At 35.8% G+C, this 20684-nt stretch overlaps 1 long non-coding RNA gene across 1 annotated transcript in view; it reads right to left on the bottom strand.

The window, feature by feature from the left end:
• LOC150104991 (uncharacterized) overlaps positions 1-18832 on the bottom strand; it is a 31250-nt gene extending 12418 nt beyond the window's left edge. Inside the window, exon 1 of the long non-coding RNA XR_016548562.1 lies at positions 18556-18832. This is a non-coding gene — a long non-coding RNA (uncharacterized LOC150104991). The remainder of the gene's footprint in view (positions 1-18555) is intronic.
• Positions 18833-20684: the final 1852 nt, after the last annotated feature.

The following is a 20684-nucleotide window of genomic DNA, read 5'->3' as shown; positions in this document are numbered from 1 at the left end:
CTTTCGTATTTGTTTAAAGAATATATGAACTTTCAACATCATTCTATTTAAAATCAATTTTCTTTTAAAAAATATTTCTTTGAAACAGTTAGATTTAATAATCATCGCTTCACAGGTTTCAGGAGAAAATGTTTTTTACAGACACAGGACTTTCAAATATAAAGGAATCTTATACCTGCTGATTAAAATTCTCTGTGCATTGCAACGCACTTTCTATAAGATTTGCTGTTTTTATCAGTGATTGCACATTTCCGCATGCGATAGTATGATCCTCATATCCACAGTATATAAACTGACTGTTCAATTAATTACTTTGCATTCAAATAAACAGACACAGTATTTTCTCGTTTGTGAATGCAGTTATTATTAGTGAAACACAAGTCGATTTTTACATCACTTCTACGCGCATGAAAACAATATCGTCTGCAGGCATGTCAAGAGAAAGGCATTCTGCCGACAGAGGTCTATGAGTTCGGGCCCCAGGTGAACCACCAAAAATATGATATCGTTCCAAGACCAAACGGAGTTATACGTAGCAGGAGCGAAAAAGAATGATATTTTTTTTTGGTTTTTTAATACCACTACCCTTACATATAAATCATGTGTTCAGTTTTGACTGCATGTGAACAATTGACACATGGTTTGTATCGTCAAGACAGCATTATAAGCTGTTTATAATGACATTGAAAACATTAATCAGTCTAGAGTGTGCTACTGTAATAGCCAGATGTTATAAGATGTCCATTATTAATAGTATTCCAGGAACGACAAAGAACTATAAAACCGTCAGTATCGAAAGAAGTTAAATAGTTTATAAATAGAATGACTTGTTTATAGTGAAATACGCTGTACGTGCAGGGAAGAGGACATAAAAATATAACTTAACTAGTTTGGTGAGTTAGCTTCTACATCATGGTATGATATTAGAGATAGGAAACGTTAGGGCTGGACAACTCTAAATATATCAGCACTAAAGATACAAGAAATCTAAGAAAGAAATCTGTTAATTTTCGGTAGAGGATCACACAAATAGAGTGAAAAAAAAAGGGGAGAGGAGTCCTTCGACTGTACTGTACTTACTATACAGTTTTCTTTTAGTTTACACGAAAGGTGCGTGCTTTAGTTGTCTCATAAAATATCTTTTTGTTTTTTTTATAATTTTTCATAACACGGAAGTTGCTTTGTTTCATAAAAAACTTTTTTCCATAATCGTTTCATACAATAAGGTTTTTCATAGTTTCAGAAGATATCCAGGTTTGCTGAGATATATACTTTCCTTATAAAGTTAACACGAACTCCTTTATTGTTGACCATTCAAGTTTAAACTTCTCCCATTTTCACAACACGCTGTTAAGTGTAAGCTTACCTACCAAACTGGGGGGCGTGTTACCTGCACACAAATCTCTCTCTTTCTCTCTCTCTCGTGTGTGTGTGGGGGGAAATGGGGGCTGAATTTTGGGATGCGGACTCTTAATGCGAAAGTGTGTAATAAAGTAGTATAAGCATATTTTTCTCAAATGTATCCTAGTTATATTTTATTCTTATCAGCCACATTAAATGCCGGCCTGGTTGGCCCTGTGATTAGCATCCCCGCTCTGTGACCAACAGGCTGCGGCTTCGAATACCACCGTGGGCATGGATGGCTGTAATTGTCTTTGGGTGTGAGATAAATGTCATCGACTGGAGTGAGGCCACCGCACCGCTTACTGGAGGACTGAAGTGGCTTGAAAAAGTTCTATTTTTGGTCTCTAGAGTAGGGTTTCCGGACTGTGTAAAAATAAATTAAAAATACAAAAAAAAGAATATAATATATATATATATATATATATATATATATATATATATATATATATATATATATATATATATATATATATATATGTATATATATATGTGTGTGTGTGTGTGTGTGTGTGTGTGTGTGTGTGTGTGTGTGTGTGTGTGTGTGTGTGTAAAATTGATAAAAATAGAAAAAATATATTCTTAGCTCGTCCACGTTACAAAATGTACTATAGGTTTACAGATAACCTTTCTTGGGTAGGTGCAACATTAAAAAGAATCAGTAATAATATAATAAAGTTTTTTTTTTTAAATTTCAAATTTAACTTTGATTTCCGTAAGATTTTTTTTTTCTGTAGCTTTGTCATACAATATTTTTCTATCTAAGGCCACAGGCAACACTGTCTCAGTGTTTCCGGAAGGTTGCCAGAAATAGTGGAGCTCACGTGTTTTCAAATAAATATATCAGGTCTCATCCTAAGAAAAATAAATGCGCACTTTCGAGTAAACGAGAAAGAAGTTCAACCGCTTTGTAAAATACTACATACGTTGCTCCCTTTTAATATTATAGCGGTTTCTTCTTCGAGAAAAAAAAAAACGACACAAAAGAAATGAAAATAATTGTAAATTTTCGCAATTAGAAGTATAGTTTTGCATTATACGAAACTTATTTTAGAGTCTAACACATCTAACACAATATTCAAATTGTGTTAGATGTGGATGTCTTTGATTTATTTCTAACAGGAAGAAAGTAAAGATTGACATGTTCTGTAACGACATTATTCATGAACAGTTGTTGAAATGCTGTGTGTGTGTGTGTGTGTGTGTGTGTGGGCTGCCTAACCACTTTATTTGAACTGTTAGCTGATGAACTGAATTTAACCGAACCTTTATTAGAATCATGGGCATCAATTTTAGACTGACTTTTTATACTCTGACAAGACGTGACATAGCGTTTACAAGATGTTGACAGATGTTTCGAAGAATTATATGCCATTCAATTATCACTAAAGTTGGCAAATCCTTCAACATAGTTGCCAGAAGGCAGAATGATGAATGTAGCTTTCAGATTCATCCCACAAATGCTAAATTGAATTAGATCCAGCATTTCAAAATGTTAGATGCCTGGGCAAAATACTCCAAAAGTTTATGGAAAAAAACTGTATCTTGTGGAATAATTAGAGACAAATATGATACTATAATCTAAGAAGCCAATGCTGTGCAGAAAAAAAAAATATATATATATAAGGAAGTAGTTAAAGAAAGAGCCAAGCACGTGCCATCTACAACCAAGGAAAGAGCACACTGATAAATGCTTTTTTTTTTTAATAAAAAAATTATTACCAAAAATACTCTCCTAGACAACCAGCATCCCAAAATAATCAACTTTACAGTCAAATTATAAAACCTTTCTGGACCCCATTCTGATTCCTTCTTTGAAATAAAAATCAGTCCTCCAGCATTATAATCCTAAAAGCTAATGATTATATAACATCAAGGAAACCCGATCCCCCTACTCATTAATGCTGAAGAAGCAGAATTAACCAAAGGATGCTAGAAAAAAAAAACTTGGGACTTTCTCAGAACCATATTTAGACTTCTGGCCACACTATGATTTACTTCAATCTAAGAAATCTAAACATGGCCTCTAAATTATCCCGGTGAACTTTCATCGACTTTGGTATAATTACAATATTCCATATTAAAATACAGGGGGAAAAAAAGCTATAGAATAGCGTATAAAGAACTCGTTGCAAACCTCACTTTTTAAGAGATCTAGTACCTCAGCTCTAACTGGACAAGTATAGCTCAAACGACGACCAGTTTAAAAAAAAACGAAGTTAGATGGAAACCCTCAAATCTTATACCGATGTTATCACGAAAATTGAAAGGCAAAGAGAGATATCATAATCTGTAGTTATTCATTCCTTTCCGCCTTAACTTTTCAGCTAATTCTGTACAAATCCCAAATCCTCCCAACCTTGGAATATTGCTCTTACATTTGGGGTGATCCTAAAATCGCTCTAAAAATTCCTGATACTGTACGGAAAAAAACAGTTCGGCTAAATGACAACACCCCCCATCTCTCTCTCTCTCTCTCTCCAGACATGTTTCTTCTTTAGATATTTTCATAGGCGCTGCTCTACAGAAGTGGCATTTATTATGCGTCCCCCCCCCAATTTCTGCCAAACCTACAATAACATAAGCAACAGCTGCCCAGTATCCATTTGCAGTTGAATTGCTGACTCATTGAACCTACTACTTCTATTCATCTTTTATTCCGTCCACCTCTATTGTGTAGAATAGTCTTCCCCGCGAAGCATTCCCCGAAGACTACAACCTCCAGCTCTTCAAAACGAATATCAATGGATTACTCTTTTTGCATTGATCCCCCCTCCCCCTTGATCCATACGCAGCATTGAGTCGCTATAGGCTTTGTGACCTCTATTGTCTGGCAGTAATAAAAAATAAAGAATTCTGTGGATGCGTTGTCCAGTTTAAAAATGCCAACATCTATATACAGTTTTGAACAACTGCAATCCTTTCCTGATGTAATGACGACAATTATTGTGTATTTATGTTTGTATTTCTCTGAATCTTTTCTTCTCTATATATTCTTATTATTACCACTATTATCAGCCATAGGGAATCAAACACTGATCCATGGAGGCCACACATTACCCACACTTGCTATCATATCTTCTCTTAAAATCATTCACACTAAATGAACTCACTACTTCAACATGCGAACTGTTCCACTCACTCACAGTTCTGTGAGAATAAAATCTAGCTCTCATCCCTTTCTTAACCGCACACAAACTTAGCTTCCACAAATATCCCCGTGTTCTCTCCCCACCCTCCATATAATGAAAAATTTCATCAACCGATATCCTATAACGTCCTATCAGAAGTTTACATATTTCTATCACATCACCCCTAAGTAAGAAAGGTGGGCGATGAGAAGGTATTTACCACATATAGGTCTAGTTGGCATTTCCTCTTTCTATGGAAAGTATGCCTTGGCAGCAAAGACACTCGTCAGATGCTCCACAGCCCCATTTATGGGGCTCTGGAGTTTCTGACCGGCTTACCTCGAGAAGGTGGGAGTTGACTCTGAAAGGCTATATGTTGCACATCGATAACCATTTACTTGGATATACGAGTATGTTGAATATTTGAGAAGAAATGAGAATAGAAATAAGCATTGAGAAGAAATGAGAATAGAAAGGTTTATTGCTACTGAAGATAACTTGTATGCTGTAATGTTAACTGGGTACAGATAAAAGAAGAGTAAATAGGTAATAAATTAAGACTTTGTGAACTAAGGGAAGGGGGGGGATTACAGTTGACTCTGAAAGGCTATATGTTGCACATCGATAACCATTTACTTGGATATACGAGTATGTTGAATATTTGAGAAGAAATGAGAATAGAAATAAGCATCGAGAAGAAATGAGAATAGAAGGGTTTATTGCTACTGAAGATAACTTGTATGCTGTAATGTTAACTGGGTACAGATAAAAGAAGAGTAAATAGGTAATAAATTAAGACTTTGTTAACTAAGGGAGGGGGGATTACAACTCGAGCAAATTATTCTGGAAAAGAAAAACATCATGCAAAAACAAATATTTAAATAATTAAAAAACTTAATAACCAAGTAACATATCAATCATATAATTTTCATTGAATTTGTATCAGAGTTAAATATATTACTGATACATGTCAACATTCGAAATGTAATCCTTGCTAGCTGAAAATGCGGATCCCCTGTTGTCTAACGAATGTGATATCTTAGTACTCTTATGACAAATTCGGGTCTCATAATAGTGTGCCACCTAGACTAGTAAGCAATAGAGAAGCGTGTCTTGATTATATTAAAAAAGTAGAATTTAACCGTACAAACTGCATTATATCACTTTCATAATTTGCAGTCCCAGTTCACTAGTCAGACTCAGAAGTAGGAATATTGCGAAAGCCAAAGAAGAATAATTATTATTATTATTACTATTACTATTATTACGGGCAACTCCAAGGAGTCATTGGACTCATCGAATACCCCAATAATACCCTAATCATGAATTATACTCAGTAAACTATGTAGTACCAGCTAATAGCTAAGTAATTGTGCGTATAACATTGGGTATTGTTACACAAAAAGTTACATAAACTGTAGCTTTTTCCTTCTAAACTCTCCATAGAGTCCCAGAATGTTATTATTCAACTAAAAAAAATCAATATTAAACACTGTGGATTACTCATGAATTAAGAGATAAGCTAAAATCGAGGGCGAAAGTATTAAAATAGAGCATGAAATATTTTCACAACCAAAATTGATTTTAATTAATTCTTTAAAACTGAGGATTGCAACTGCCATAAAAGAGCTACACAATAATATTTTAAAGCGGAATTCTAAAAATGTCCGAATTCAAACAAGAAGTGGAAATTTGCCAACAACAAGGAGAAGTGCTTCCAAAACAAACACCACCCGAATTTCGCGAAATTTGTTTTTTACCAAATTAGCATTCACACGTAAGAATCAGAGTAATTGCCTTTAACAATAATTTTGTAATACACTGATAACGCACGACTCAAATAACAAAATACGAAAGCTAATTTTTCACTAAAGTTAATAAATATACAGATGAACACAGCAGCGTTCTGTGTTTCTTGTCACTCTGTGGCAAAAAATCAGTACTATCAGAAGCAACCTAAGCAAATTATGAACGTGGTGTGATGGTGGGAGCAGGGTGGAGTGCAAGTTAAGAAGTGTAGGAGCACCACCATAAGAATGATATAACGCACAGTGTCCAAAATATTAGCGACACGAGGATGTCTGTATTTATTCAATAAAATTTTGATAAAATAAATTATTTTATATTATTAATTTTAATTTATAAGTAAATCAGTTTAGTAAAAGAATCCCACTAGTAACACGTCACTGATGACGTCACAGACAATGGCAGTCAGTCGGTTGTTATTTTGGTTTTGTTCTTGTTTAAGGGATTATTCAAAGCAACCAAGAATATGTAGCCATCTTTTTTTCTTTTTTTGTTAATTGCTTGTGTTCGCTAGCATGTTAGTCTATTTTGTGGAATGAAAAAACAGAACTTCCAAAAGTGAAGGAGCTCTGTCACACCACCTTGTGAGACCGGTTTCTTCATCTTCAAATGAAACGTTCTTATAAAGATTCTTCTCATCCTAGACGGCATTCGAACCGAGGTCTTTCTCTAAATATGGCATACCAAGATGGTGATGTGCATCAATCTTGAGTATACAGAAAATGATATGATAAACAATAAATATCAAGTCAGCTTTGTGTAGATTATTAGAAATAACTGATCAATGTAAAAAGACAAGAAAGGATCGACAGGATCTCAAAGGGCCAATAGTCTTACTACCATTCGTTCAAATAACTGGTAATACACTGATACTGCGAGAAAACGTATCTCAACACACTCGATGTAGCACTGTAGTAAAAAGCAATACAGGAGTGCATCCCAGTCACAGTTTGTAAAAATAAAATAAAATAAAAAATTGACAGTACACACTGCATTATATCACTCGCATCATTCAGCAACTGCTGTTCGCTAGCAATCAAATAGATGTAACAGTTAACAACTAAGGGAATGAACACTCCTAACAAAATAGACAGCTGACGAATAAACATCAGCATTACATATTAGAGAAAACATTTAACTGAGTGATGAATTCTAGTTCTTATTTCATGCAAACGGAAGTGTAAGAGGATGACAACAATAGTACGAAGACATGGACCCCCGATCATTCTTGATTATAATGCCAGGCGGTTGCCATGGAGTGATGGTCTTAGGTTTTTCTAACCTATCTTGCAGTTTCACAGAATAACACGCATGATTTGTTATATGTCTTCCAGGAACAGTTCAGGGCATGATGCTGGCTTTACAACCTCCCTCATTGAATCTTAATTACTCTGAACGTCTTTGATAAGTAGTAGAAATCCATCGCCAAAAAAGCTGAAAATAGCAGAAATGTATCACATGAAATGCTCATAATCCTTTCAAAAGGAGAAATCCTTTAACGCCTTATTTCGCTGAAGGGAATGGGCAGAGGTTTTGGCCCTAAAGTAGATTTTTTTTCCTCATAGTATTTCGGTTCATGGAAGACAAAAGCACTGGCTATACGTCTTTTTAATTTCACTTTTAAGTTGCCAATAGCATTCAACTTCTGACAATATGCTTTTAGACAGGCATAAAAGGTGTATTTCATAACAGCATTTCTTGTATAGAGATATCATTCATTATCACAATTGAAGTCAGCAGCCATTATTGTGTAGACATACAACTGTGCTTCTCTCATTTGTCACTAAAAATGATCCGATTGAAAGGAAAATTATGATATCTCGACAAAGTCTGATAGATTTAAGTAAAGTTGCTACTGCATTTCTAGTGACTCGAAATTTGAGCGAGAGAACAGCGTTTCCAGTCCACACACTGTGGGGTTCGCATCTCTCTCTCTCTCTCTCTCTCTCTCTGTGACCGATTATTTGTGAATGTCTTTAGGTGGTGGATGATTTTCATCCTTATTGTAGGACTGAACTCGTTTAAAAATGCTTTATATATATATATATATATATATATATATAACTAAATGGTTTTTGAAAAAGTGTTTTAAGCGGTATTTCTTCATATTTGATCTCTAAAACATGAATACAGTATTTTGCCGTTGTCATCCACTTCATTTATATCTACATTCGCTTCGCTGGCCTGGTTGGCCGAGTGGTTAGCGTAGTCTGGTATGAGACACCGCCCCGCTTATTGGAGGCCTGAAGTGGCTAAAGTCTGCTTCCATGTTTGGTCTCTAGAGCAGGATTTCCGGACTATATATATATATATACAGGGTGTTCGGGATAAATTTGACATATTTATAATTAATTATATTTTTCCGTAAGTTACATGTATTAACACACACTTCTCTTCATTTAAAAGTTTGGACCCTTCTTCATTCATATACAAGATGTCAGAAAGGATGGATAGCTGGAACCCACCTGAATCATGGAAGAGAATAACTTGTATCATGATGATTCGTGCCCGCCATCAAAATAAGGATATTACGACTGCTGCCCAATGCTCCCTGAATACAGTAAAAACAATCAGGCATGAACTAGAGACTTGCAATGGTGACTACGAGGACGTAGCAAGAAGAAAGATCCCTAGCAGACGATCTGATTGCGTTCGTACAGCAGAATTCCTCGCAAATCTGCAGGAACAGGTGTTGAAGAACCCTGGCATTGGAATTCGGGCTTTGTTCGTGGAGTTGCTAACTGTAGTCAAGCCCTGGATAACAAGGGTAGCCAATGGTAGGCCGTATGTATGGCAGCAGGATTCGGCCCCTTGCCACACCTCTGGGAAAAGTCAAAAATGGTTGTCTGAAAATTTCTACGACTTCACCAGTCCAAATGTTTGGCCTCCAAACTCCCCAGACCTTAACCCCATGGATTATTTTGTATGGGGCGCAGTTGAAAAAGACACCAATCGCACTTCCAGTAATACAAAAGCCCAGTTAATGGATAAAATTAAAACAGTTTTTGCGGCCCTTCCCAGGGAGACTGTAGCATCAGCTTGTTCGAGGTTCCGAAGCAGAATTGAAGCTGTGATCGATGCTAATGGTGGTTATTTTGAGTAAATCTTGTTGATAGTATTGTAATTAACTCTGCCTGTAATGTTTTTTTGTCAATTCATTAAATTTAATAGATACAAAGAAGATTTTCTTTTTCCTTACGAAACTGTCAAATTTATCCCGAACACCCTGTATATATTTGCTTTCGGTTTATGACCTCTTGTGGGTGGAATCGTCATTAAATTCTATTCACTCAGAGAAGATTTAATGCTATCATTTCGATCCCCTCTTATCAATGAAACTGGTCCAGTTGAAATCAAGACTACGTTGGCTGGACAATATATATATCGATCAATTGATCACGTGCTCTTTTGACTAAAATAATGTTTCGATAGAATCTCCAATATTTTGCTGCTGAAGCTAAGTTAGTTTCATATTACAAAGTTTATTTTCCTTCCTCCCCAAAAGCAAAGGCCCACCACCGGTTTACGACACATCATGATACACTCTTCTCGTGGCATATGCTTCTCGATATTAAATAAGCTATTTAAATTAATTTTTGCTATTTTTTATATTATGTAAATTAATTCTAAATAAATCACAATATCAGACGATCAATTTGATAGGAGATTTTTGAAGGGGATTCTCATTAGGCCACTTTTACACATACCGACCACTGAATTAAATACTTTTATTTATTTCGCAAAAATCAGTGGTTTCCGTATAGTCATGCAACTGCCAATACCCGTCCTCTTCAATCCCCTGAGCATACTTCGGTGAAATATGGGTCAGGAACAGCCTTAATTAAATGCTTCGATCAACTGATGCACGCAGGAAGTTCTGTTTATCCGTACAAACCTCAGACGATGGCGATCATCTTTCCTGACCGACTCTCTTATAACCCACAAATAACTGCAAGCAGTGTGGGTTATTTTTCCACTTTAAACGAGTCAGCTCAGCTCTTTTCAAAATCTTGGTTCCAGCCAGAAGGGCACCCACAATAAACCCTTTATCGACTCTAAAAGTTCCTTTGTTTTTCCCCATTGTGATCAACACTATTGACAATTACTGACCACGTGCGTCACACATGGTGACGTCACACGTGACTAAATTTTTTGCATATAAGCTGCGTAAGTGACGTCTACATATATCTGAGCAAAGATTTATAATTCAGTGTCTGGTATGTGTATATTCCCTTAATCACATTCACTTTGTATTCCAAAAAGATTAAAGTTTTGCTTTTATGAATACGTGGGCTGGGTTGTTATTCTCACATTATTTCATCGACTACTTCTTGTGGGAAAATCAGCTCCACCTTTCCACTTGAATGAAATCAGCATACAATGGTTGAGGTTCCCATTATCTTAATATTTCTTCCTCCTTCGAGTTTGTCATACTACATGTTACTCACAGAATGACTTATTCAATATGTGCTAGTTAGCAGTCCTCTGAAGAGCTGCAGTGTCTATCCAAAAGGTTATAACTGTAGAAATAGCAGAATTGTCTCATAAATAATGAATTTTTTTGTAAGAAGGGCTTGGAGTCATGGAATATTTTTCGTTGTGCAGTATGTAGCAGTGTAAGTCGCAAAAGTAAGTAATGTAGCTCCATCAGCATAGAAAAAAACTGCAAATCTATCTGCTTTTTTCTTTTAGCATGGAAACAGAGAAAATCCATCGTAAAGTGCTGAGATTTTTGCGTTATTATTGTCCTTTTCGTATGTCATTTAGTATTTATTTTCTGTTGTTGCTGATTTTCCCACTGGAAGTAGTCGATGAAATAATGTGAGAATAACAACCCAGCCCACGTATTCATAAAAGCAAAATTTTAATCTTTTTGGAATACAAAGTGAATGTGATTAAGGGAATATACACATACCAGTCTCTCTCTCTCTCTCTCTCTCTCTCTCTTTCAGTATTTCCGAAAGCGCGAAATGTGATGAAATATGATTTAATATGTTTGATATTTTGTAAATGCTATTTAAAAATGGATGTTTCTTAGTTTTTATTTATTATTTAGTAAGTTCACAGACGCTATTACAGAAGTTAGGATACTTCCCCCCCCCGCAAACTTTTGCTAGGCGTTTTTGCCTCTGAATGAAAAAAATGTAGATTTTATATCTCGCTTTAATATACTACTAAATAATATTTGTTAGGTAAAACCCTTTTATCATGTCTTACATAAGATTTACAATTAGATATCCAATTTGTAGCATACGTATTCTTACCCCCCCCCTCCCGTGGCGGTACCATCTATGAAAGGTTGCAAACCTATACTACCTGAATACCATGGTTAGTCTAAGGATGAAATAATTTTGAAACGCTTCTCTAGAGACTAAATATTGAACTTATTCAGACCTCTAATAAACAGAATGGCTGTCTCACACCGGGCGATGAAATTTCATTCCTCTCGAAGGCACTCATAAGCATCCATGTCCATAGTGGGATTCACATCCATAATCTGTTGGTTAGAGAGTGGGTCTCCTGACCATTCTGCATTATAGGCCAACATTTACCTGGATCGTGCTGAAATGCGAAACATTTCAGGATTGGAAACTTTCGAAAGCTTCTAAGATCAGTAAATTGTTAAAAACACATCACAGTGAAAGGCATATTTTGCCTTCTCCAGAAGAGAGGATGTTTTTTCTGTATTGTGAACCGTCTATACTCTACATCTACTGAACACATAAATTAAAACAGAATAAAAGAATTAAACATAAAATAAAAATTCTTAATTAATTTGATTAAAATTAAAATTTAATTTAATTTAAATGTTGTTAGCGTAAATATCATTGACAGTACAGAGCACCGCAATCAGAAATAAATACACTGATAATACTGAAATAATACTATAATAAAGTAAGAGTAGGGTTCTCACAATGATGAAAACAATGAAAACTCACGTTCGTTGACATTTTAGTGAACACTCGTAAATTATATCAATTTTAGGTATTTTTATTTATTTATTTCTAAGGAGGGGGGGGAAATAATTCCAGGAGGCTCCAAGACAGTAAATTATAAAGTAGTAAATTATAGGCCGATCAGTATATCAGGAGTATGGTTAAGGTTTTGGAGAAATTGATAAAAATTAGAATTTAGGACTGGGTGGACAGATGATTCTTTATAATGGGCAACATGGTTTTGTGAAGGGTCTTGGCTTAGTAGCTTGCTTGCTTTCTATAATGAAGTAAGAGTAGGGTTGGATAAAGGAAATCCTTACTCAGTGATACTGCTGGGCTTTGCGAAGGCATTTGACAGGATTCCACACGGATCTCTGTTACATAAATTGGAGCAAATGGGTATGGATCCGAAGCTGTTGATTTGGATTAGAGGGTGGCTAATGGACAGATATCAACTAGTGGTTTATGGTGGAACTGAGTCCAGTAGAAGGCAGGTAAGTAGTGGTGTACCACAGGGCTCGGTACTTGGTCCTCTGTTGTTTAATTTGCACATTAATGGTATTGGAAATAATTTGAAAGGAAATATCCATTTGTTTGTTGATGATGCAAAACTAGGAAGAGCGATAGTCAATTAAAATGATGCAGATATCTTGCAGGATGACTTAAATAGGCTGGCAGTATGAGCTAAGGTAAATGGCTGTCACTTTAGCGTAGCTAAGTGTAAGGTAATGCACTATGGGAGGATGAGATCACATGGTGTGCATTCTATATTAATGAAACAACTGCAAGAAGATGACGAGGCTAGGGACTTGGGGGGTTATTGTGGACAGAGAACTTAAGTTTAGAGGGTGTACTGCAAAGGTTGTCAAAATATCACAATTAAATTGTTGTTGAGGAACACACTGACGAATAGGGATAGGGAAGTTGTTCCACTTTATAAGTCATTAATAAGACCACATCTGGACTATTGATCACAGATCTGATCACCTGGATTTCATGGTAGTAAAGAAAAGGTTGAGAGGATTCAGAGACAAGTTATAAAGACTGTTGTGGTCTGTGGAATGTTTCCTATGAGATTGAAAGTCTATAGGCTCCGAAAACTAGCTGATAGACGTATGAGAGAAGATATGATAGAAGCATTTAAGTTATTTGAAGGGGTTTTATAGGATTTCCACTGATGACTTTTTTTGAACAGTGCAGGAAGGGAGAGAACGAGGGGTTATCCCTAGAGATTGTGCAAGAGTGTGGTTAACAAGGGTGCTAGATTTTTTGCTTGGAGAGTGGTGAATGTATGGAATGCATTGCCAGAGGTGGTTGCGAATGCTTCGTCTTTTGTCTTTTTGTTTTGAATCGGCAGTGTGGATATAATAATTCTAATACTACTACTGAAACCATAAATTAAATCAGTGACTGGATTATGTTTATTCCGTATATGTTTTGCATTTTTTAAATAATGATGTTTAAGATTTTAACAATATGTTGAATGCTACATGTCTAAATTTTCTTAATATATATATATATATATATTGAATAATAGTGAAGATACGATAATAGAAATTGAGGAATCACAGGCGTTGACAACATCTTTTGACAGTTTGCTCCAAGATTCATTGTCAATCCCAGTAATAAATACGATGCCTATTCTTAATACTGTTGAGTTAATTGAAACTCACTCAAATAACATAGAATCAGTGCTAAGTACAGATATCCAAATATTAGTTCCTTGTTCTGTATCACCTGAATTATCTACTTCTCTTCAAGTTGCACAAAGTATGATAAAAGGATATCGAACCTGGTGTCTCACTCTTATTACCTGGAGCTGCAGTTTCACCTTGTGCCAGTTCTTCACATCAAGACAGTAGATCCATGATGATGATGAAGTCTTGGGATACATCCAGGCCTACTGCTGTTATGCCAAACATTCCTAAAATACATGATCAGCAGCTTCCATTACAGGATCAGAATGTTGCTCAAGAGAAGGAAGATGGGTCAGTTAATTATCCTTGTATCCTCGTCAGAACATCATTATGAGGACTGATGTAGATGCTGCGCGACCAAAAATATCCAAATACGTAATATGAAACTACATGAAAATGACAGACAGGAATATATATTGGATGTGGACATGAAAGCAGAGTTGATGATGATGAAGCAAGATATGAACTGCATGCGAAATGAGATGAAAAGAATTAGAGACATACATGGAAGTGTGAATAAGAGCAGAAGGAAAGATGGCCATGCGAAAGATATATCGAATGATTAGAGATTGGTTCTCTATGGAGATTCCATTATTAGAGGTGTGGTGAATGAGAAGATGCATAAGGTTTGTTTTCCTGATGGTAGAATGGAGAGAGTGATTGAAGCGTTGGACATCAGGAACAAGAGAACACAAGAGTTGGTGGTTGTAGTAGGAACAAATGATTTGAATGGGAACAAGGAAAATGCCAGATTGGATATAAGGAGATTATTAAGGAGAGTAAAAGATACCAGTGTGGTAGGAAAGGTAGTCAGGGTGTTGCCAAGGTATGATAGTAATGAATTGAGGAGGCGGGCAAAGATTATGAATGATATGTTAGCGCAGTTATGTGAGGAGAATAGAGTGCATTTTGTGAATGTGCGGGAGGAATTTGAGGGACGGATGGAATTGTATAAAGAAGATGGGCTGCATTTAAATAGTTTTGGTGCGAGTCTGCTGGAGAGATTGTTACTGGCAGAAGTAATGACTGTAATGAATATATCTGAGGTGGTGCGAAGTGATATAAAAGAGCAAAAAAGTAAGGTAGGGAGAGGTATTTGTTCACTTGCAAATGGGGAGGTGAATATTATGAATGAAGTAAATGAGAGAGTGGAGGTACAACACGAACAGAGAAACGGGGGGGAGGGGAGTCAGGGTGGACGGGGAGAAACTTTATGAAACATGCGGGTGCTGAATTCAGAGGTGAATGTGTAAGCGGACAAACACAGATTGAGATGGCATGGGATGGGTGGAAAGAGTTTAGGCGTGAAGAAAGTTGTAGAATTGGTGATAATATAGAGGAAGTGACTGGGGAAGGTATTGAAGAGTCACATCGTAGGACTGACGTTCTTAGGACTTGTAGAAGCAGTAATGATTTCTTATGTTTATTGACTAATGCTAGAAGTATTCGAAATAAGGGAAACGAAATTGTTACTTTGCTCGAGTCTGTTCGCCCCAAAATTGTTGGTATAAGTGAGACGTGGTTAGATAACGATGACATCCTGACAGGAATAGAGATGAACTGATATGATATTTTTCGTGAAGATAGAAAGGGAGGAGGAGTACTCTTAATGGTAGCAGATGAGTTGTGCCCATCTAAGGTGGAATTGCAAGGTGCAAATAGTGGTCACGGTTTTGAGGCGGTATGGTGTGAGGTAGAAGTAAACAGGATGAAATATTTAGTTGGGTGTTGCTATAGACCTGGTAATATGGAGGATAATGAGAGGGAAATGTATAGGCAAATTGGCCTAGCTAGCAAGAAACGAGTTATCATTATGGGCGACTTTAATTATGGTAATATAGACTGGAAGCAAGAGACTGCATCTGGGGGTAAAGAAAATGACTTTTTGGAGTTTTCGAAAGATAATTACCTTAGGCAGCACGTAACGGAGGGTACACGAGGATCAAGAGTATTGGATTTGATCATCTCATCAGATGATGTTATTATAAATGAGGTGTCAAATCTTCCACCAGTTGGTGAGAGTGGCCACGAGGTGATCACGTGCAGGGTGACCAGTCATTCGAAGACGTCTGTTAGAAAGGGATATATGTGGAATTATAAGACTGGTAATTACGAAAAGCTCAGGAAACAGCTTGCGATAATAAATTGGAAAGAGGAACTGGATGGAAAGAATATCAATGCTGCTTGGGCCATACTCAAGAACTATTTGGTGGAGGCAATATCAGAGTGTATTCCAAGGGTCAAGAGGGTAAATGGAGTGGGTGTAAAATGGATGAATCAAGAGATAAGGTATGCAATATGGAAGAAGAAGGTATTATGGAAGAAACACAAAATGAGTATTTATAACAACCAGTTGCATGAGAAGTACAAAGAGTAGGCGAGGAAGCTTGATAAGGGTAGCAAAAATGCAGTATGAGCAGCAGTTAGCAAAGCGGCCAAAAAATCATAAGGAGATTTTTCGATATGTCTCCAGTAGAAGAAAGAATGATTATGGTAGAATGGGATTGATTGGTGAAAACGGAGGAATGATAACCGCTGCGGAGGATATAGTTGAGATATTTAGTGAGCAATTTCTAAAGGTATTTCATTCTTGTGAATGTGATATCATGCAGAACTTGAAAGCAGTGGGAAAGGAGGAGGAGGAGCTGTTAGTAAGTGAACAGGAGGTATATTAGGAATTGAATAGACTTGATGTAAATAAGGCTGTGGGACTTGATGCTATTTCACCACGTGTCTTGAGGGAATGTGCCAGAGAGTTAACAACAGCTTTTGTATATCTTTTCAACATGAGTCTCTCACTGGGTCAAGTTCCAAAAGAGTGGAAAGAGGGTAAAATTGTTCAAATTCATAAGGGAGGTGATAAGAGTAAGGCTTTGAATTATAGACCAGTCTGTGTGTCTGGAGTTGTAGTCAAGGTATTAGAGAAGTTAGTTAGGACTAAGATTCAGAATTGGGTTGACAACAGAAAAATACTCTGGTGGCCAGCATGGATTTACTAAAGGAAGATCGTGCTTTAGCAACCTGCTTACTTTTTATAATAAAGTGACAAATGCGTTGGATAAAGGTATTGCATATACAGTGGTATATTTAGATTTTGCAAAGGCGTTTGATAAATTGCCAAATGACAAGCTAATAATTAAATTGGAACGGATGGGGCTGAACAGTAGATTGGTTCATTGGATTGGAGATTGGTTGTCTGATAGGTATCAGCGAGTTGTCTATGGAGAAGCGATATCTCAGAAGAGGAAAGTTACTAGTGGTGTACCTCAAGGGTTTGTTTTGGGTCCATTTCTGTTTAATTGGTATGTAAATGATATCTGGAGAGGTCTGAATGGTGATGTGCAGTTGTTTACAGATGATGCAAAGTTGGGCAGAGCTATCAGGAGTAGTGTGGATGCTGTAGCTTTGCAAGAGGACTTGAATACACTGTCTAAATGGATAAATAAGTGGGGATGTCAATTCAATGTTTCAAAGTGTAAGGTTTTGAAATTTGGGAAGCAGAGATGGGATGTAAAGTACACAATCGGTGCGAATATCTTGGAAGAGGTAGAGGAAATGAGAGATCTGGGAGTGATTGTAGACAAGGACCTAAAATTACGGGGACATGTTACTAAAATAGTGAAGACAACACAGCGGATAATTGGAATGATGCGGAGGACATTGACTTGTAGAAGTAAGGATGTTATGGTTCCTTTGTATAAGGCTTTGATCAGGCCCCATATGGATTACTGCGTACAGATCTGGTCACCTGGTTTTCTAAAAGATGAAATTGCGTTGGAAAAAGTTCAGAGGCGATTGACTAAGATGGTTTCTGGTCTCTGGAATGTAGAGTATGAAGTCAGATCGACAAAATGGAATTTGCAGAAATTGGTGGATAGAAGGAGGAGGGGGGGGATATGATTGAGACATATAAGCTGTTAAGTGGTTATTACCAGATTAACGTCGGGGAGGGTTTGCACAGAATTGGTTAGGATAGCAGGAGAACAAGAGGTCATTCCTGGAAGCTGTATAAGGAGGGTGTGAGCAAGGGAGTGAGGAGCAGGTTTTTTGCACGGAGAGTGGTGAGTGATTGGAATGCTTTGCAATGAGAGTGGTGTGTGCAGAGACAGTGAATATATTTAAGGCACAGTATGATAAACTGTGTGTATAACAGTGGACCTCCCACGATGAGTCTTTGTCTTGATGGAGGTTTTTATAATAATAATAATATATATATATATATATATATTATAAATATAATATAAAAAAATATATATATATATATATAAATTTATATTACTGTTAGAAACATTGCATTTTTGCGAACTCCACTTCTATCTTCCAGTCGTACCCATTTATATGTTTTAATATATGGTACATGAAATGGTTCATGGCTCAACTTCATTAAAAATAAGTTATGAAAATAAATAAACAAAGAATGTAAAATATATTTAAATATATTTTTAATATATAAAATATTGAAGTACATTTAATATATATATATATTCATTTTTAATATTAACTGACTAATAATAATATGAAATATTTGATAAATAAATATTTAAAATATTTGTTTATTTAAATATAAAAATATATTATAAAAACCTTTCATAAATGACACTTGCTGTAATGATATTGCTTTAACGCCCTCTGTTGGCAAATTCCGCTGTCTCTTTCACCTGGAAACAGATTAAAATATTCCAGTGATATTATGAATCTAAGTGAATTAACAATGAGTAGCACGTATCGTCTGCACCATACAACCCGGTAACTAAATGCAGGAATCTGGCTGCTTTCTCAATGCTGCCAACTAACGGAACGAAAAAGAAATATTCGTAGTCTGTCATTCCCGTGCTGTCCTGAGAAACCATTTTCTGACGCAGTTTCCCAAGTTTTTACTTAGTAAACGCTCCATTTGATGCGCAATGTCCATTTTAGGTACTGACGAAGTGTGACAACTGACTACACTTTGCTATTTGTGACAACTGACTACACTTGCGAAAGTAATTTTGTTTTTTCTGGAATGACTTATAGGAATAAATTTACATTACTTGTTGCTCCCTTTTATTAATATCTTACACGCAGTATTTCAAAATTGTGTTTTGGGGTAGTTATTATTGGCTGGTAGATCTGCTTTTGCAAAAATGCTCCTTAAAATAGCAAAGTGCGTATTTTAGAAATTTCAAATAAAAGAAATATTCTTACTAAAGCTTATTTACAATAAACTATTTCAGCATGATAATTTTTTCGAACTGCTCGCAAATTTATTATAATATATGATGTGTATAGCTGCTAGTAAATCTGCTTTAGGCGAATTTTGTTCAACCTGTTGCTAACAGTTTTAGTTGATTGTCATCGCATCATATGATGTAATAACCGTATTTATTTATTATTTTATGTATTATTTATTATTTAATTCTTGGTTTTGCAAAAAAGAAAATTTACATGCACCGAAATATATAAACATATGAATAAATAAAATATTTCTTTCGATTATTCTAAAATAACTAAGAATTATAACTTTTATTTATTCATAAATAAATAAAATATTCACCCAATTTAAAATAGCAGTTTTAACTCATTACCACTTTTAAAAAAGTATTTATTAAAGTATATAATACGCATTTTCTTTGTCTTCCTAAAATTTTCAGGACTGAAGCTCTAGAAAAAGAGCCAGTCTTTTTGTCACCTTGGCTACATTCAGAGGAGTGCATCCAACCCTTTCAAACCGTATACTTGAATTGAAGTTCAAGGACAACATGCTAATGCGAACTACATTCAACTGCCCAAAGCCGAGATCATTGTCCTAGTTCTTATGCAGATTATGCACTTATTAAGATATTGAGTTTCTCTAAATGTCTCTTAAAAACAGAATTTTATTTAATCAATGGAGTAACAATTTATAGCCGATAGATTAGAATCTTTTTGGAATAATATGTTGATTTTATTCCTTATCCTTATAAAATCCTTTTTACTTCGATGCAGTAAAAATAGTATTTATGTAAGTACGAGTTAATTTGCTGTGTAATTTAGTTATCACATTAACTACAGATATGATTCATTTGCTTATATGACATTTTAATGGCAATAAGTTTTTAATGTAATTATTTATAACTTTCTAAAAATAATGTAGAAAGTCACAAGAAGCAAACATTCAGACATCACACGTGGAAATTTCCTTTGTTAGACGGCAAAATATGTACAAAATACTTTGTTTTTCCGCTCACCGATTTTTTGGCAGCTACACTATGCTGTGTGCTGTTTCTAAGGTGCCAGATTCTCAGATGCTCAGTTTTCTCATCACTGCACACGACAGCATCCTTACTCCAACTTAGACTTGCAGCTAAAGTTGGGGTCTGAATCAACAGTATGGCGATTCCACAGTATTAGAATCAAAACATTTAAAAAGAATTAAATGAATCATGAATTTAACTTTCGTGTATAGAAAATAATGATGAAAGAAACAGGGATTGTTGTAATTGTACAAATACATTTATTTTTTAAGTGTAGGTTGTCACAGACAAATGTTTAAAAAGTTACTAAGATGGGTATTTCAGTGTTATCTTCCCACTGACTGAAAGTGATGTTAACAAGAGTGTAGGAGAGATTAGGGAAGTGGATGCATAGACTCAGTTTCTGTGAGGGGGGGTGGGTTGTGATGGGAGGGATCGTGCTCCAAAAATGGGCTCTTGTAAACCGATCTATAACCACGTCCAAGTCAAGACACTAAAAAT

This window comes from Typopeltis vanoorti, chromosome 7 (assembly GCF_054136105.1).
Source record: "Typopeltis vanoorti isolate ZY-2024b chromosome 7, IOZ_Tvanoo_1.0, whole genome shotgun sequence".
Lineage (NCBI taxonomy): Eukaryota > Metazoa > Arthropoda > Arachnida > Uropygi > Thelyphonidae > Typopeltis > Typopeltis vanoorti.
Note: the sequence above shows the minus strand (reverse complement) of the source record. Positions and strands in the feature narration are given on the sequence as shown.